Source organism: Odocoileus virginianus, chromosome 12, assembly GCF_023699985.2.
Source record: "Odocoileus virginianus isolate 20LAN1187 ecotype Illinois chromosome 12, Ovbor_1.2, whole genome shotgun sequence".
Lineage (NCBI taxonomy): Eukaryota > Metazoa > Chordata > Mammalia > Artiodactyla > Cervidae > Odocoileus > Odocoileus virginianus.
The window spans coordinates 15749701-15769271 of record NC_069685.1 but is presented as its reverse complement, the minus strand read 5'-3'; the positions used below and the strand labels follow the sequence as shown (position 1 = coordinate 15769271).

The 19571-nt window shown below is 40.3% G+C and overlaps 1 protein-coding gene across 1 annotated transcript in view; it reads right to left on the bottom strand.

The window, feature by feature from the left end:
- The window catches only part of RNF150 (ring finger protein 150), a 265783-nt gene that overhangs the window by 214353 nt on the left and 31859 nt on the right, over positions 1–19571 (bottom strand). The gene's annotated exons all lie outside the window — the stretch shown is intronic.

Sequence of the window (19571 nt, the reverse complement as noted above, 5' to 3'; positions counted from 1 at the left end):
CATATAAAGCAAAACCTCTAATTCACTATCAAATCTGAAATCACCTATCTGGATTCCAACTACGTTCCTATCTTCACCCCATCCAGGACTAGCTGCTATCATCCATTTAAGTTTTCCTTTCTCATTGTCAAAATGTGTCACTGGGACCACTTAAAACACACTCCTTAATTTCTTAATTAGCTTCATTTGATATTCTTTACTCATTTCAGGTATGTCGCCTTTTCATAACGTCTCCCAGGAAATGTTATATTCTATGAAATAGCAACTACTTGTCTGAAATTGTGGATGCGTCTTTTTTCCCCAGGTTTCTTCCTCTAAATGGATTACATTTGTGAGGGAAAGGGCAAGGGGACAATGCATCAGCTGTTACAATCTAAGCTTAGCTCTGTGGAGGGCTTTAGATGTAGTCGTCCAGACAGGCTGACCCTGATTGTGATGGGAGAGAGCGGGATACCGGGGCCATGCGTGCCCAGCAGGGGGAGGAGGCGCAGGGAGGCTGGTGCAGGAGGTCATCAGGAGCCTCTCAGAGGGCAGGGGGCGCCGCCACGGGTGGAACAGTCCCCAGGCTACCTACGAGAGGTGAGATTACCAGCTGAGCTCTGTTCATCTGACTGTGGGACCTCCACGGTGACAACCACAACCACACTGATGCACTGAGCAGCAGCCGCCTGCTTAGTCGCTCAGGCGTGTCCGACTCTGTGACCCCACGGACTGCAGCCCGCCAGGCCCCTCTGTCCATGGGGGATTCTCCAGGCAAGGATACTGGAGTGGGTGGCCACGCCCTCCTCCAGGGGATCTTCCCCACCCAGGGATTGAATCCAAGTCTACTGCATTGCTGGCAGAGTCTTCACTGTCTGAACCAGCAGGGAAGCCCACGGGATTTCTAAAACATCACCCTTGGAGAAGTGGCCAGCCCGACTCACAGGACTGCCACACAGCCCTAAGTCTCAGCCATCTGGATCACTTGCGGCTCTGACTACCGCCTTGACGACTAGCAGCCCCGAGGATACACACATTGTCAAGTGCAAGTAGCCATTCTGCTGGAACCGCTGGAACACTCCAAGACTAGGAAAGCAGGTCTAGGCTAAGGGCATGTCAGCATCTGGGGAGTTCTACTTTGCAAACGGCTCTATCAGTCATGAAAACACATGCTGTGTAGATGTTAGCTGAGCTGTTATTCTGAACAGGGTAAATTTTCTCTGCTTTCTTTCTGTGTCTTCTCTGAGCTCCCTCCTTAACTTCATCTGCCAAGCAGCTCACTCTAAGCAAAAGGCATCGCAGAGAAGGGAACGGTTCTTTTGTCTATTGATAGACAGTTGGAAACATTGTGAGACAAAAGGAAGAAACCTGTGTGTGTGCGCTCAGTCGCTCCATTGTGTCCAACTCTTTGTGACCGCATGGACTATAGCCCATCAGGCTCCTCTGTCCATGGGATTCTCCAGGCAAGAATACTGAAGTAGGTTACCATTCCCTCCTCCAGGGGATCTTCCCTACCCAGGAGTTGAACCCGGGTCTCCTGCATTGCAGGCAGATTCTTTACCATCTGAGTTACCAGAAAAGACCAAAAGGAAACTTATGCTGCCCCAGTGGAAGCACCTGAAGATCTTTTGCTTTGACTGGACAGAGATAAGAAAAGAGCCTTGTCAACCAGACCTTAGCACTAGAGGGACTTTTTGTTTCATATTTAGAAACTTCAGATTCATGAGACTTCTCTACTAAAGGAGTTGATTTTTTAATCTTTCAAATTTTACTGAAAAAAACACCTAAAAGCATAATGTAGAAAAATAAGCAAAAAAAAAAAAAAAAAAAGTCTGTGAGGTTCAAGACTTTCTAGAATAAAGTAAGAATTCAATTATTCTCTCTTTCTCTCTGTATGAGATAGAGAGGGTGAGGGGGAGGAGGGAGAGAGAGAGGGAATATGAACCTAAATTTAGAGAATAGATTGTGTTTTCTAAAACTGATTGTTCCTTTAGAGACAGGCAATCTTTATGTGAGTATAAAGAACCACTTAAATTGATTTCTCCACTAATATTTGCATTCGGTCCCACTCAGTATCAATGGAATTGGAAAGCTTTTGGTTTTCTTTTAGATTTCTACCCCCTTTGGAGAATTCTGCTTAATTTCAAAACTGTCAACTGTCCCACTTGTGCCCCAGGGTTCTTCAAACTTCATGGTCATTCTGCATTCATTAGTCTTTCACCGTCAACGTGTAATTCTGTGTTTATACCAAAGAAAGTGAATGCCATTTGCTTCTCAAAAGCAGGCTTCAGCTTGGCAGCTTCTGATCCTGACTTCCCACCTTCCTCCTCCCTGCGTTTCTAACTCAGTGCAGAATGGAAAAAATGAACCTAACCAAGGGGGGGGCGGGGTGTGTGTGTGTGCAAAGTCAAGAAACAAGATAACATTTTTAAGCAGTATATTAGGTTTTTGTTGTTGTTTAGTTGCTCAATCGTGTCTGACTCTTGGTGACCCCATGGACTGTAAGCCTGCCAGGCCCCTCTGTCCATGGGATTTCTCAGGCAAGAGTACTGGAGTGAGTGCCATTTCCTTCTCCAGAGGATCTTCCCCACCCATGGATCAAACCCATGTCTCCTGTATTGCAGTTTCTTTACCACTGAGCCGCTTGCAAATAGCACATGAAGTATGGTTTTCTTCAAAATCAGGGGAAAGATCTCTACATTAAAGCAATGGGTACAACAGTGAATCTGAAAAAAATATATCTATCTATCTATATATATATATAGAGAGAGAGACATTTTCTTGTGTTTACAATCTTTTAGACTCTCTCCTGATACTCACACTTATGTGCTCTGAAAATAAGCTTACCTTATCTTTTCTGACTTTCAGGACACAGTAAAAGGCATCCTCCTAATGAGCTATCAGAATGGTTCATGAAAGATGACGAATCCAATCAGGGTACTTAACACAATTCCTCCTTATGCTATAATGTGATTTTTCAACAACCCCGAAAGCAGAGAGAAATAACCAATTCTTTTGAATTTTTATAACCAGGAAATGAGATTCTTAGGTACTGACTTTTTACCATAAGCAGGAAAAATCAATAACCATAACCCCAAACCAATCTAATAATTCGCTGAAAATGCCTTATGCTCAAGGGACAGTCTGGATCCTAAATTAAATCTTTTGCTTGCCTTCCTCCTCTTCTTTTTCTACTCCAGAACCGTCAGTGGGTTTGATTTACATGTTGATGGTGTTGGTTTCAGTGATCACTTTTGGCTCTGCCTTTTCTGGAAGTTACAAAGCTGAAGTTACAAGAGGTGCTAAACAAAAGAAGGCGCAGCATCATAAAAGACACATGAGCGGGGACTTCCCTCGTGGTCCAGTGGCTGAGACTCCCGGCTCCCAAAGCAGGGGGCCTGGGTTCAACCCCTGGCTAGGGAACTAGATCCCTCATGTCGCAACTAAGAGTTCACAAGCTGCACCTAAAGATCCTGCATGCTGCAACTTAAGAGCTGGCATGGCTAAATAAACAAATAAATAAACTTTTTTAAAGACAAGATATGTGAGTGTACGAAGGGGAGTTAGGACAGTGATGACTAGGAAAGCTACGCCATAGGAGAAAAGCCTTGTTATGCATTTCCATTTGTCCCTTTTTTTTTGCCCAAAGGCATAGAGACCCTGAGAATGGACACACAGCTGGTTGTGGACACACAGCAGTTCTGCCAGTGTGACTGAACGTGCACACACAATTCACAAGTATATGCACCAAGCAGTAGAGTACAAATCCCTCACATGACTGATATCTTCCTAGGCCTGTGTGAAAGCTACAAAGGCAACTGACTAAAGCTTTACTAAAACATGCATAAACAAAGACTGAGCAAAGATTAAAAATATGCTCTTTGAAAGTATAGTGAGGGACCAACTTAACAGATTTTATAAGTGCTCCATGTCCACCTCTGCACACAATACCTAATTTCTATCTCTTAGTAAGTAGGATCATGTAATATGGGTCAGACTACCCCAAATGTGAATCATGTTTAAATTTATATAGAATGCAGAGGCAAATCAAATGCACCCAATTCATTCTTAGGCGTGAATCAGAAACACATGACCAACAATGACACACAGCTCAGGACTCCTTCATGTTGACCATTTTAATGATTTCAGCTCAGCAGATAATTGTTTCTCTGATCTAAAGCTCTATCACTTTCTCCTAAATTGAAAAGAATATTTGGAGTGATCCTGTATATGCTGAAATATCTGTTCAATCTGTGCATCTGAAAGACAAAGAACATCCAGAGATAACTCTTTTTCCAGGAAACAAAATCAAATATAGTTTTATCCTTTAAAAGAGGGAACTTGCAGAGCAAACATAAAGCTAAATACAAGTGGTATGGCATTTTGAAAACAATCCCAGTTATCTATAATTATACTTCTCTTAAATTTGCCAACGACAGAAACAAAATGGACCATAAAAAACAGAGAAACACTTTCACTTTTCCCATCAAGTCGATTTGTGTCAGCCAAGGGTTGAGCTGATACTAAAGGATGCTTAGGTTTCTGATCAATAGAGAAGATGGTCATGGACAATTCTAGTAAAGATTTTGCATGAACTAGAGTAGACTCATGAATCAGCCCAAAGAACACAGAGGTGAAAAGACTGACTGGCTGACATAAAGATGAATTTTGGCAGAATGTGGCTGGACAAGGTGGTAGACCATATTTTACAAATACACCATCACGGTATCTCCCATATCATAGATTCTTCTCACAATGTGACCTTGTACTCTTCCCACAGAGAGGTGGGGTCTGCGGCTCTACGGCTCTTCTGCTTGAACCCGGGCAGAACTTTGTGAACCTGTCCACCAGCAGAGTATATTATAGAAGCTCTGCAACTTTCAAGTCTAGATCTAAAAAATGCCTCACTCCCTGTGATATTTGCTCTTGAGGCCTGCCTGCCACTGCACTGTGTAGGATTCCAAACTAGTCTGGTAATAGACTCCATGCAGAAGCCTTATGGAGGTGCTCCGTTTGACATGCCAGGTGAGATCTCCACAGCAAACCAACAGCAACCACCATGAGTAAAGATGCTGTCAGTCTGTCTCAGCCATCAGGTCACCCCAGATTTTAAGTCTTCTCAGTTGAGAGCCCAGCAACGAAAGTGTCGAGTCCTAATCACTGGACCACCAGGGACTTCCCAAGTGAGTTTTGATGCTAACAGAGTTTGAAAGATAAAGGCGTAAGGGGAGTGCCACGATTCTCCCAGGGGCCATTTGCAAGCGGGACAAACAGAAAGGACAGCCAGTTACCAACAGATGGGAGAAGACAGCTAGCCTGTGTTTTACACTCAGCACAAAATCAGCAAAATAACAAAAACAAGGACAGCCATAATTCCAAAAGTTTTTAAAAATTTGAACAAGTAATTTGAATCATTACTGAATTCTCTCTGAAAGGTTTCAAGAAGGTCATCATACTAGAAACCACATAGATGTTTTAAAAATCCTCTTTTGATTCTGTAATGGGTTGAATAGGGGCTTCTAAGAAAATATGTCTAAGTCCTATCCCTTGGACTCTGTGAATGTGACTTTATTTAGAAAAAATGGTCATTGCAGATATAATCAAAGACGATCTTGAGATGACAAATGCTCCCATGAGGGAAAGGCAGAGAGATGACTGGGACTCAAACACATAGGGGAGGAGGCTGTGTGAAGATGGAGGCAAAGGCTGGGGCCAGGCCACACAATGCCTGGAACTACCAGCAGCTGGAAGGGCAAGGAAGGAGTATCCCCTAGAACCTTCCAAGGGAACACACCACTCCTGATACCCTGATTATAGACTTCTGGCCTCCAGAACTCAAGAGATAACACACTTCTGTTGTGTTAAGCCACCCAGTAGGGTAATTTGTTATGACAGTCCTAGGAAACTAATACTACCTATTTCTCTCCAAAGGCCCATTAGTCATTACAACCCTTTGCCACAAATCTCTTCTTTTTTCTTCCTCAAACTCCAGCCAACCAGGGTCTCATCACTTCTCCCCAGCTCCATTCCACTCTTGTAAATATGCTTTCTTCAGTATGTCTGTGCTCTCTACAAACTTGGCAAATATGCCAAATATTTTTACATTTTTCTACTTCATTTTGCTTGATCTACTTATTTTTCATGAAGGAATGTTGAAATCTTCTGAAGCCTTTATAGAGAGGCCACCAAGTTTTCTTTACTTAGACTCTATAGTGTAGGTAAAACACACAGTCATGACTATAAGGTCTTCTTAGTAAACTGTTCCTGTTAGTAATAAAGAGCATTAGTCCTTATCCCTGTCAGTGCTTTTGCCTTAATCCCTAAACATTGCTGTCATTGTTAAGGCCAGCCTGCTTTCAGTTCATAGCGGGCTGTGTGTGTGTGTACACACAAAAGGGGTACATTAACACCAAACTAATGAGTACTGTAGATGAACTCTACGTAAATACACTTACCAGCTTAGTAATGTATACTTTCCTGTTTAGCAAGTAAAGGAGTATACTTAACTGAACTGCCAACGTCAAATGTGTGCAGCATATAGTACTTAGTTAATGTCAACCAACGCACTCCTTTTGACGTCACATTGAAACACAGAGTAACTCCCGAAAGTATTAAAGAGAGAGAACTATAGCAGGTGGTCACAGCTGCCACTGTTCTCTATCCTGACGTGTAGAAATAAACTACCCCTGGTTAGCTGAAATAAAACAGCCATCTTCTTGTTACAATAGTACTAAGTCAACAACCCCATTGAACAGGGTATGACTAAGGAGTTTGTGCTTTGGAAAATGTTACTCTTTTTCTATTGCATATTTCTTTCTAGTGCCTCTTCTTTTTCTATCTCTACCTTTCCCTCTCCCTATTTTTCTACTCTTTCTTTCATATTATTCCACGAGGCTAATAATCTGTTTCTACCCTAAAAATTAATTTCTTATTTCCACGTTCCTTTCTTTTCCCCCAACTCTTTCAACTTTCAACACTACAAAAACACATCTGCTTTGAAATTTTGAAATGCTGGTTGTACAGTAGCTAATAAATGACTTTTTAAAATAGCCTTTGCCCTTAACTTAAAAATCAACCAAGTTTTTATATATTTCTTTTAAAAAAGCCCATTACACTATTTTTTCTTCCATGTATCACCTAATTTCTTATTGTGGGTCAGTGACCCCCCTCTTAGAGAAAAAGTTTTTCATTTCAACACTTACCAGTTGGACTATAAAAATGTTTCTGTGATAATGGCATTTATACTTTTTATGACGGCTGCTTTGCAGACATTATTTTAAACAACAGGAAAATGTAGATGCCTACAGGATTAATTCTGAATTCCTCAAGCTGGTATCCAAAGCTTCCCCCGGTGAATCTCAGCAGTGGTGGGGGAGCACCCCTCCCTGGGGGAGCAAGGTGGTTTAAGAGGAGGATGATCTCTGAGACCCATGAGAGGTTTGCACATCAGCCTTGCCATTTAACTAGCTGGGTAACTGTGGGCACATTACTTAAACTTTTGGGGCCTCCACATACTCATACATAAACTGGGATATCAAAATCCACTTTTCAGGGAATTTTAAGGACCAGCATGTTAATGTCTGTAAAGCACCCGACACACAGTAGGTGTTCACTGCATATTAGCTGCTCCTGCCATCTGTGCCCTGGCATACACACTGTGCCCTGCGACTCACCTGAGTAATAATCCCTATTTCTGCTTCTCATTCCACGGGAAGGAAACGGAGGACAACACCGAGCTATCACGTTATCAGAACGATCACAGTTTAGGGCGGCTAAACACCATCCGGAAGGAGAAATCGGCTGGAAAGAACCTGAACTGTGTGTCTAGTCCATATCAGAATGGTAGCCCGACAAATTAAAAGAATGTTCTCTCTTGCTTTAGAATTACTGATTAAAACCTTAGGAGAAATTTGTTTAGAAGGAGCTGCATTAAAAGAAAAAAGTGAAGTAGAGGAAAGCAATTAAATAGTAAATTCAACTGCATCTCTTTTGTTTTAGCTGGGCACATGGCCACTGTGAAGAGAATCAGCATATTTCAGCCTCCTTTGAAGCCTGATGCTGGCCCAAGTCAAGGGTCAGCGACAGTGATAACAGCTGACTTCTGAGTGGTCCCAGAGGGTATTCCTCAGGTCCCAGAGGGCAGTCTGAGCAGCCCCAGAATATGTGTTAAAAGATGGTGACACTGCAATATTAAGAGAAGACTGGGTCCCTAAAAATCATGAAGCTGCTGGAATCAACCTGGATAGTACAAATCTACACTTCATCGCCATGACAAGGAAGCTTCTGCTGGATTAAGCCCTGTTATTTTGGATTTTCTGTTATTTGCAGCTGTACCTAATCTTAAAAGACTAATAGTTAATGAGATAGATAAGTGAATCAGGATATAAAAAGGCATCAGAAAACTTTTAAAGGCAATATTACAAAGCTATAATAATCACAACAAGTATGGTATTGGTAGAAAGACAGATTCATGGATGAATGGAAGAGAACTGAAAGCCCAAAAATAAACACACACACATATGGACAATTTATGACAAAGGAGCAAAAAGCATACAATAAAGATAGGATAATCTCTTCAATAAACACTGCTAGGAAAACTGGACAGAGACATGCCAAAGGAAAAAAGAAAAAGAAAAAAGAAAGAAACTAGACCACTGTCTCACATGATATACAAAAATCAACTCAAAATGGAATAAAGACTTGCAGGTAAGACCTGAAATCGTCAGTCTTCTAGAAGAAAACATAGGCAGTATGTTCTTTGACTTAGCCTCAGCAATAGCTTTCTGAGCGTGTCTCTTCAGGCAAGGGAAACAAAAGGCAAAATAAACAAATGGAATTACATCAAACTAAAAACCTTTTGCTCAGCAAAGAAACAGTCAGATTCTCCAGTTTTTAGATCCTCCACCTTCGTTTTGCTTTAAGCTGTCATTTAATGACTTTACTTCTTCTCGAATCACATTAAAGTCTAGAGGAATGCCTTTCTTGCTTACAGCATCCCACACTCACTTAAAAACTGCATTTTCAATATGAGATTAAAAGGTACTTAGCAAAAAGTGTGAATTTTTCACATCTCCCAGCACAGCTTCAGTGACAGCTTCACAAATTTCCTTTACTTTCTTCTTCCTTTTCTTTTTTTAAACAATGATCCTTACGCTGGATTAATTTCTCTTGAGATGACAGGCAACCATAGCTGCAGGCCTCAATCTATAGTACATATCAGACGATTCGACTTTTTCTTGTAATGTCATGACTTTTCTCCATTTCTTGGGAGTATTTCCAGCATCACCAGTGGCACTTCATATGGCTCAGTAGAATGCTTTTTTTTCTCCCAGCACATATTTTTCTAGCTTTCTACTTATAGGTGGCCTCTAGTTTCATACTATTGTGATCAGAAAAGATGCTTGATATTATTTCAATCTTCTTAAATTTATTAAGACTTGTTTTATGTCCCAACTTATGGTCAATCTTCGAGAATATTCCATGTGTACTTGAGAAGAATGTGTATTCTGAATTTGGATGGAATGTTCTGTATAAACCTATCAGGTCCATCTGGTCTAATGTTTCACTTAAGGTTGCCATTTCCATGTTGACTTTGTCTGGATGATCTATTCATTGATGTAAATGGGGTGTTAAAGTCCCTCATTATTATTGTATTGCTGTCAATTTCTCCCTTAAGGCTTGTTAAAAATTGCTTTACATATTCTGGGACTCCTATGTTAGGTACATACATATTTATAACATCTTTTTGATGAACTGTCACATTTATCATTATGCAATGTCCATATTTGTCTCTTCTTACCTTTTTTTGGTTTGAAGCCTACTTTGTCTCATATGAGCATGGGTACACCTGCTTTTTTGGGGGAGGGGCAGCTATTTGCTTGGAGTATCATCTTCTATCCTTTCACTTTGAGCTTATATGTTTGTCTGCAGAGCTGAGGTGAATCTCCTGGAGACAGTATAGAGTTGGGTCTTGTGTTTGAATCGATCCAGCCACTGTTTTTTGATTGGTGAATGCAGTTCATTTACATTTAGGGTGATTATTGATAAATGAAGGGTTACTATTGCCATTTTACCTTTTGTTTTCCAATTTCTCTACATCTCCATTGTCTCTTTTTCCTTATGTTTCTGCCTGTCATTCTAGTTTGGTGGTTTCCTGTCATGTTTCTCTCATTTCCTCTTTTTTATGTTTAGTGTCTCTGCCCTAGATTTATGTTTTGTGGTTACCATGAAATTTGTAGAAAACGTCTCAGATAAAATAGTCCTTTTTCTGCTGGTAGCATCTTATCTTCACATATCTATTCAGGTCCCATCCTTTTCCTCTTTACTTTTTTGGTTTTGTTGTATCAAATTGTTCTTTTTCATGTTGCAAGTTTGTTACCAAATTGAAGTAGGTATACTGATTTTTTTTATGGCTTTTTTTCCCCTTTGAACTTTAAGTTAAAATAAAGTATTTAAAAACCTATTCTGATATTAACAATAGATCAAGTGAAAGTGCAATTTTCTGATTCTACCTATTTATCATCCACTCAAAGTTTTGTGTACTTTTGCCTTTTTTTTTTTTTGGTAGAAGAGCTTCTTTCAAACATTTCTTTTAAGGCAGGTCTAGTGTTGATGAAATCTCAGCCACTGTCTGGGAAAGAAAAGGCATCAGATTTTATTTTATTTTTTAAAAAAAGCTGACCTAACCAAATAAAATTTAATGGGATACATAAGAAAAAATTACCTCTACATTTATTGACACACAAAACTAATCACATACTAGGACAGGGAAGCATGTCTTAACGGCATCCTTAGAAAGCAGTTTGAGACTCCGTGTACAAGACACCTTGAGTGCAGAAGCTCCAACAGCCAATATATCCTTCACTTGCATATATAAAAACATAATACCTAGATGCTAGGTTCATATAGGGTCTGTAGGTGAAGGATGCCGGTCAGAAAGAGACAGTGAACTGGGAAAACATACCCTGTACCGACAGGCACTGCTCTGCTCCCAGCAGTGGCTGCTTTTTAGGATTGAGGGCCCAGGGTTACCAGAGTTCCTGATTTTTCCGGAGAAGCTAGAAACATGCATTTCTACATGATGCCTCATTTCTTCTAAACATTGGTTATTAATAAAAAATTTTAAATAAAACCATGAGCATGCGTGCATGCTCAGTCACTTAAGTCATTCTGACTCTTTGCTACCCTATGGACTGCAGTCCACCAGGCCCCTCTGTCCATGGGATTCTCCAGGCAAGAATACTGGAGTGGGTTGTCATGCCCTCCTCCAGATGATCTTCTCTACTCAGGGATCAAACCCACATCTCCTGTGGCTCCTGAATTGCAGGTGGATTTTTCACTGCTGAGCCAGCAGGGAAGCATGTAAAACAAAAACCACATATGCTCCACAAGAGGCATATCTGCATGGCAGTCAGCCAACCTTTTTAGATGACAGGAGAGGATGGCCCCACTCTATCCAATTCAAGTGAGCCCACACCTGAACAGTGTGCTTTCCTGGGCATTAACCTTAAGAAGAAAGAGTGAGAAGGAAGAGTGGTAAATCAGTGAGGGAAATGGGGTCTGGCTTCCAGAGCTAGTGAGACCATGGTTAGAATTTCAGCTCCACTTCTTACCAGAAATGTGGCCTTAAGCAACTTCCTTGGCCTCTGTAGGTCCAGTTCTCATCTGTAAAATGGGGGAATCATCATAATATCTATCCCAACTGGACAGATACAAGGATTAACTGACCTAAAGTCTTCAAAGCGCTAAGTCCATGTATCACACATTTTAAGCTAAACATGAGGTGAGAAAACACGAACATTTGTTTTATAAGGAGCTGTAGGAACTTGTGATTTTCCCTCAGGTTAGAAAAAGATCCAATGGCAACACAGAACTTGTTGTCAACTATTGACTATGTCGGGGTGGTTTAGCCGGCCTTATTATATGAGGTCCAAGGGCAGAACTGAAGGGAAACAAAGGGTGAAAGTTAAAGGGAGACACATTTGGATCTGGTCAAAGAATCAATCAGAAGTTGAGACTCTGCTGTCTCCAAAGACAACATGGTAGGTTCTTTCTACTGAAGGAAATTAAGCCTAAATTAGACAGCTGCTGGGCAGATACAACAGGATGAAGTTTAAATAATGAACTAGAGTACGTGTAGGAATTACATAAACAAGATGAACTTCAGGCCTCTTCCAACTCCAAGACTTCTGTGGTGCATTTACACAGCAGCAAATACATTCAATTTCTCAGACATTCTTTATGACAGACCCACTGATTCATATCGAAGAAGCTACCAACATAAACAAAGGAACTACAAGTCAGTACTTCATTTGTGCCTGAAAGGAACTGCCAGTGATGGTGCCAAGAAACACACAGACACATACAATATTCAAGACCAACATACCTGACTGCAACCTCAAGTAGGTATACTGACTTAAGGCTATTGTGATAAAAGCTCCCAGATCCAATATTTTATTTTGGTTGGCAACAAGGAAAAGGGAGACAAATGTGACATCGTAAGGAAATTTGTATTCATTACTTTTTTCCTTAAAGCCCTTAATATCAAGTACATGAAATGTTTATTCTTAGCACCAGTAAAAATAATGTCATATGTTTATGGATACTCAATTTATCACATTCAAAGTTACACAGTCTTACTATTTTTCTTGTAACATATCAAGAGGCAGGTCAAACAGAGATTTTCAGTTCATAGACCAGAAACCTGAGCCCTGGAGGGGATAAAGTGAATATGTGGCAATAAAGAGTCTTCTAATTTCAAATTCTATATCCTTCCCATTATGCCATACTGCATTCTTAAAGACTCAAATAACTTTTCTTTTGAGAACTGTGTAAGCGTACATATATGCATAGGTAAATAGAAGGGTATGGTTTATCCATTCCTATCCTACTTGGGTAAAAGAAAGTAATTCTAGTACAAAACATCTGAATATATTGGGTAAATACTAAAATCATCCTTTGTAAAAGAAACAAGTTGAAGAAAAAGTCAGCCTAGATACATTAAGAAGGCATATCTCCACACAGGAAATCCAGCCCTGAAGGGCTGTTGCCTGACGGCATCTCCCACTCTTGGCGGTCTTGAACCAGGGTTTATGAACTACATCTGTGGGGGAAAGAAGACAAAACCGAGGGGCCAGAAGAACTGGAGGACAAAAAGGAAGACTCCTGTGTGAAGCTGGAACCCCTAAAGGCCAGCCCTGAAGTGAATGAACCAGAGAAAGAGAAAAAACAAAAAGCAAAGCAGAAACAAGAAACCTGCTTGGTAGGAGAGTCTCGGTCCAAAAGTGACAAAGAAAAAATATCCCTTGGGTTATTTCTCATCCCAAACACACATCTACACAGGTAAGACCTGAATTCACCCTCCAGGGTGGCCCATAATCCCTTACTTTCCAATTTTTTTAAAGTTGCCTTAGCACGGAGCTTTCAATAGAAAGAAACCCACAGTCTTCCAGAAGAACTCTATAAACACATGCTTCAAGAAGAAAAAACTCTCATGGATAAAGCTCTAAGGAACATAAACTCAATCAAATTCACTAAACACATGAAAAAATAAGCCTCCGTGATTTAGACTTGGGAAGAACAAAGTACAGAAGCAGGCGTGCAAAGCCTGCAGATAGTAACAGCATATAAAAATAATGGGTTTATTATTTTTAAGTGGGTGAAAGAAGAGACTGAAAAGATGATGAAAGATCAAGAGACTGTCCAAATGGACTAAACAGATTTAAACAAAAACAGAAAGAGAACATGCAGAAACAAAAAATATAACTGGAGATCTATGCAGAGGACTACATATACAGTTCAAGAGATGGTTAGTGAGGGGGTAGGCTGAGCTGAAACATCACAAAGAATGCAGAGAAGAGAAGATGTAAACAGAGGTTTAGAGACATGCAAAATAAAGTAAAAACACTCAATATTCACTTACTTGGAAGGTTAGAAGCACGTGAAGAGATATGTGGAGAGGCAATATTCTAAGACAGTAACTAAGGATTTCCTAGATGAGGAGCTCCATGCCCACACAGCTCACAGTGAAACTGAACAATACCTGATACACAGGGAAGATGCTCACAGTAGCCAGAGAACAGACATAATGCCACAAAACAGTGACTCAGAATGTATGCTGATTTCTTAGCATCAACAATGAAAACTAAAGAATAGGATATTATCTTTGAAATTCTAGAAGAAAGTAACTGTCAATAGAGACATGGCCAGAGGCTGGCGAGCTTTCTGTAAAGTGCCAAGTTGTAAACATTTTAGATTTGCAGGCCCATGTGCCACACATTCTTTATTGACATTGTTCTGTTCTTTACCACCAGTTGAAAAATGTAAAAACTACCCCTAACACAGGGCTGTACAAAAACAGACTTCATCTCAAACTTGGGCTGAGTGGCCCCAGTTTGCCAGTCCCAAGAAGTGACAAGAAAGCTTTCTATCAGGAAAGAAGAAAAGACATTTTAATAAATATATACATTAATTTTATGTATGTCCACTGACTCTCATTATGAAAACTTTGACGATATACTTTAGGAAGAGGCAAAATGACACCAAAAAGTTGGAGATACAAGAAGGAATAGCCTGCGAAGCATTAGTAAAACTCTATGAAAATCCAAACAAACATTATGAAATTTAAATGTACAGAATTAAATACTAAAAAAATGGGCTTCTGCAGCTGATTTAGAATGCTGGAAAGAGCACTGTTGTAGCTTGACGATGACAATAAAAACCAGAGAAAGCAACAGAACTGCAACTTTTCTCGACCCTATCAGAGGGCTGACGGCAAGGGAACTCAAGGTCAGTGAATTCCAAGGTGGGAGGGGAAGTGTGGACTGCCTACCTGGGGGGGGCACCATAGTAGGGATAAGATGACATCAGCTACCATTTTAAGAAATTGCTAAAAGTCATGTGGGACCCAGGATGCAAAGTTTTTTATTATATAGATAATGGGTCAGGTGGGAGCTCCACACACAGAGGGGTTTGCAATCAGTTGTAGTAAATTCCATTGAGTGCTCCCATGGAAAGACCAGGGCCAGGGAAGGGGGCCAGAGAGGCTCCCCCCTTAGTACTGGCAAGAAGGGAAGTACAGGCCACGTTGCCCAGGAAGGCACAAACCCATTCCTCATCCAGACCCTTCCATCATATGGAGTAAACTGAACTGGAAAGAAAGAAGAGACTTATGTGTCTATCAAAAAAAGAACTGATGACAATGGATATGTAAATCATAGAATATTCATACCATGGAATATCCTACTTGCTTTAACATGGATGCCTCCTCAAGACTACACAATGTTGGAAGACAGTCTCTTCAACAAATGCTGCTGGGAAAACTGGACAAGCACATGTGAAGAAATGAAATTAGATTGCTCCTTAACTTCATACACAAAAATAAGATCATAATGGATTAAATATCTATTGTGAGACTGGACACTATACAACTCCTAGAGAAAAATATAAGCAGAACACTCTCTAAAATAAATCACAGAACCATTTTTTTCCATCCATCTCCCAGAATAATGGAAATAAAAGCAAAATGAACAAATGGGGCCTACTTAAACTCAAAAGCTTTCTCAAAGAAAAGGAAACAACTAACAAAACAAAAAGACAATCCACAGATTTGGAGAAGATATTTGCAAATGACGTGACAGATAAGGGATTCAGTTCAGTTCAGTCACTCAGTCGTGTCCGACTCTTTGCGACCCCACGGACTGCAGCACGCCAGATTTCCCTGTTCATCACCAACTCCCAGAGCTTACTTAAACTCATGTCCATCTTGATGCCATCCAACCATCTCATCCTCTGTTGTCCCCTTCTCTCACCTTCAATCTTTCCCAGCATCAGGGTCTTTTCTAATGAGTTAGTTCTTCGCATTAGGTGGCCAAAGTATTGGAGTTTCAGCTTCAACATCAGTCCTTCCAATGAATATTCAGGACTGGTTTCCTTTAGGATTGACTGGTTGGATCTCCTTGCAGTCCAAGGGACTCTCAAGAGTCTTCTCCAACACCACAGTTCAAAAGCATCAATTCTTCAACACTCAGCTTTCTTTATAGTCCAACTCTCACATCCATACATGACTACTGGAAAAACCATAGCTTTGACTAGACAGACCTTTGTTGGCAAAGTAATGTCTCTGCCTTTTAATATGTTGTCTAGGTTGGTCATAACTTTTCTTCCAAGGAACAAGCATCTTTTAATTTCATGACTGCAGTCACCATCTGCAGTGATTTTGGAGCCCCCAAAATAAAGTTTTCACTGTTTCCACTGTTTCCCCATCTATTTGCCATGAAGTGATGGGACTGGATCACCAGTGTGTTCTTGGCAAGACTCTGTTAGCCTTTGTCCTGCTTCATTCTGTACTCCAGGGCCAAATTTGCCTGTTACTCCAGGTATCTCTTGACTTCCTACTTTTGCATTCCAGTCCCCTATAAAGAAAAGGACATCTTTTTTGGGTGTTAGTTCTAGAAGGCCTTGTAGGTCTTCATAGAACCATTCAACTTCAGCTTCTTCAGCATTATTGGTTAGGGCATAGACCTGGATTACTGTGACACTGAATGGTTTACCTTGGACACGAACAGAGACCATCCTGTCATTTTTGAGATTGCATCCAAGTACTGCATTTTGGACTCTTGTTGACTATGAGGGCTACTCCATTTCTTCTAAGGGATTCTTGCCCACAGAAGTATCATATAACGGTCATCCGAATCAAATGCGCCCATTCCAGTCCATTTTAGTTCATGGATTCCTAAAATGTCGATGTTCACTCTTGCCATCTCCTGTTTGACCCCTTCCTATTTACCTTGACTCATGGACCCAACATGGAACCTAACCTATTGCCGGGTTCCTATGCAATATTGTTTTTTACAGCGTTGGACTTTACTTCCATCACTAATCACATCCACAACTGGGTGTAGTTTTTGCTTTGGCTCCATCTCTTCATTCTTTCTGGACTTATTTCTCCACTGATCTCCAGTAGCATATTGGGCACCTACCGACCTGGGGAGTTCATCTTTCAGTGTCCTATCTTTTTTCCTTTTTGTACTGTTCATAGGGTTAGTCTCCAAAGGGATTAATCTCCAAAATTTACAAACAGCTTATGATGCTTAATAGGATAAAAAACCCACTCAAAAACCATCAAACAACCCACTCCAAAAAATGGGCAGAAGACCTGAATAGACATTTCTCTAGAGGGGACATAAAAATGGCCAATAGGCACATGAAAAGCTGTTCAACACTAGTTATTAGAGAAATGCAAATCTAAAACTACAATGAGATATCACCTCACACCTGTCAGAAAAAAATCCACAAACAAATGCTGGAGAGGGTGTGGAGAGAAGGGAACCATCCTACACTGTTGGTAGGAATGCAAACTGGTATAGCCACTACGGAGAACAGTAAAGACGTTCCTTAGAAAACTAAAAACAGACCTACCAGAGGGGCTTCCCAGACAGTGCAGTAATAAAGAATCCACCCACCAAGGCAGGAAATGTGGGAGACACAGGTTCGATCCTGAGTTGGGGAGATTCCTGAAGGAAGAAATGGCAACCCACTCTAGTATTTCTGCCTGGAGAATCCCCACAGACAAAGGAGCCTTGTGGCTATAGTCCAAAGGGTCACGAGGAGTCAGACACAACTGAGCAACTAAGCAAGCAAGCACAGAGCTACCATATGACCCTGCAATCTCACTCCTGGGCATATATCGGGAGAAACACGTTATCGGAAAGAACACATGCGCCCTAATGTTCACAGCATCGTTGTTTACAATAGTCAAGACATGGACGCAATCTAAATGTCCATCGACAGAGGAATGGTAAAGAAGGTGTAATACAGATATACAATGGAATATTACTCAGCCATTAAAGAGAATGAAATAATGACATCTGCACAAACATGGATGGACTGAGAGTGCCATACTGAGTGAAGTATGTCAGAGAAGGAGAAATATCGCATGACACCCCTTATATGTGGAATCTAAAAAATAAATTATACAAATGTGCTTGCTTACAAAACAGAAAGAGATCCACAGACTTAGAAAACAAACTTATGGTTGCCGGGAGGAAGGGATAGTTAGGGAGTTTGGGATGGTCATGTGCATCCTGCTGTATTTAAAATGAATAACCAAAAATAAATAAATAAATAAAATGAATAACCAACAAGGACCTGTTATATAATACACGAAACTCTGCTCAATGCTATGTGCCAGCTTGGATGTGTGGGGGTTTTGGGGAAGAGTGGATGCATGTACAGGTATATCTGAGTCCCTCTGCTATTCACCTGACACTACCACAACACTGTTAACTGGCTATAGCCCAACGCAAAAATAAAAAGTTTAAAGTTTGGAAAAAAAGATGGATGCCTCCTTAAAGTGAGGGGGAAAAATGGATGAATCCCCAAAGCATAATTCTAAGGGAAAAACCAGATACAAAATGATTCTCGGTATGTAAAATTAATCTCTTTTATAAAGTTGTGCAAAATTTTCAGAGAGTTTATCTATAGTCAGGTAATAGATGTATACACATTTTTATATAGTGTGCAAAATAAGCAAAAGAAAAATATGTGTGTACATGCAAGGTGGTGATTTAAGAACCTCAGAAAGTGGCTGCCTCTGGGCCAGGATTCTGAGTTCACCACAGAGGAGTATGAATAATCCAGTTATTACACTGACTGCTGGGAATATGTATTTGCAACTACCATTAGTCTTTAACTTTACATATATGTTACATGCACCCTTATGAATGCATGGTAGTTTTTGTAATTAAAATGGAAGTTCTGTGCAGATCAGATGTGCATGTAACAGTTAATAGCAGACCCTCTGTGATACGGAGGGTGGAGAGGAGGGTTAACCGCCATGTTTACTTCTTGCTTAATGCGCTTCTGTTTCTGGGTTTGTTTGGAGTGTTTTTTAAATTTATTTTTTTTTTTTGTAACACAAGGAGGAGTGTGCATTTATACATTTTTTTTAAAACACTAAAGATAACTTTTAGCTACTAAAACAATGAATTATGTTCATTTTAGGAAAAGTCCTTTCTGCTACATAGTAAGATTACCTTGAAAGGATAAACATGAGATTTATACAACTTTCATTTTTCTAAGCTACTAAAAGACACACAATCATTAAAAAAATATACCATATTTAACTATAAAACTTTCTTTGCCATACTTGCTTCTTTTAGAAAAGATGTTTACCATGGCTAAATAATCTTTTTATTTTCATTGTGGACAAGGTAACATGGTGATCATAAGACTGCATAGTCCTTTACACAGACAAGAGATCCTGAGGTTCTGAATAGCCAAGTGGAGAAAGTAATTAGAATGCCTGGCTGAAATTCCATGAAACCCCAAGAATCAGTGTTGTATTTCTTTTATCTCTAGGTAACTTCCAAATTCCTTTGTGTGGTTAACAATGGCCAATAACCAGAGTGGGAAGATCTTTACATGGGAGTTAATGTTCTCTCAAGCTCTTTCCAGGTGTAAAAATCTTTTGGGTTCTTTTCAATGCAGCCATATCCTCAGCCACTAGACAATGTGATGCAATTAGACTCTCCCTCCTGTGGTTTTATCAGAGACTAACAGCCTGAATAGAAAAAAGCATTACTTACCAAAGC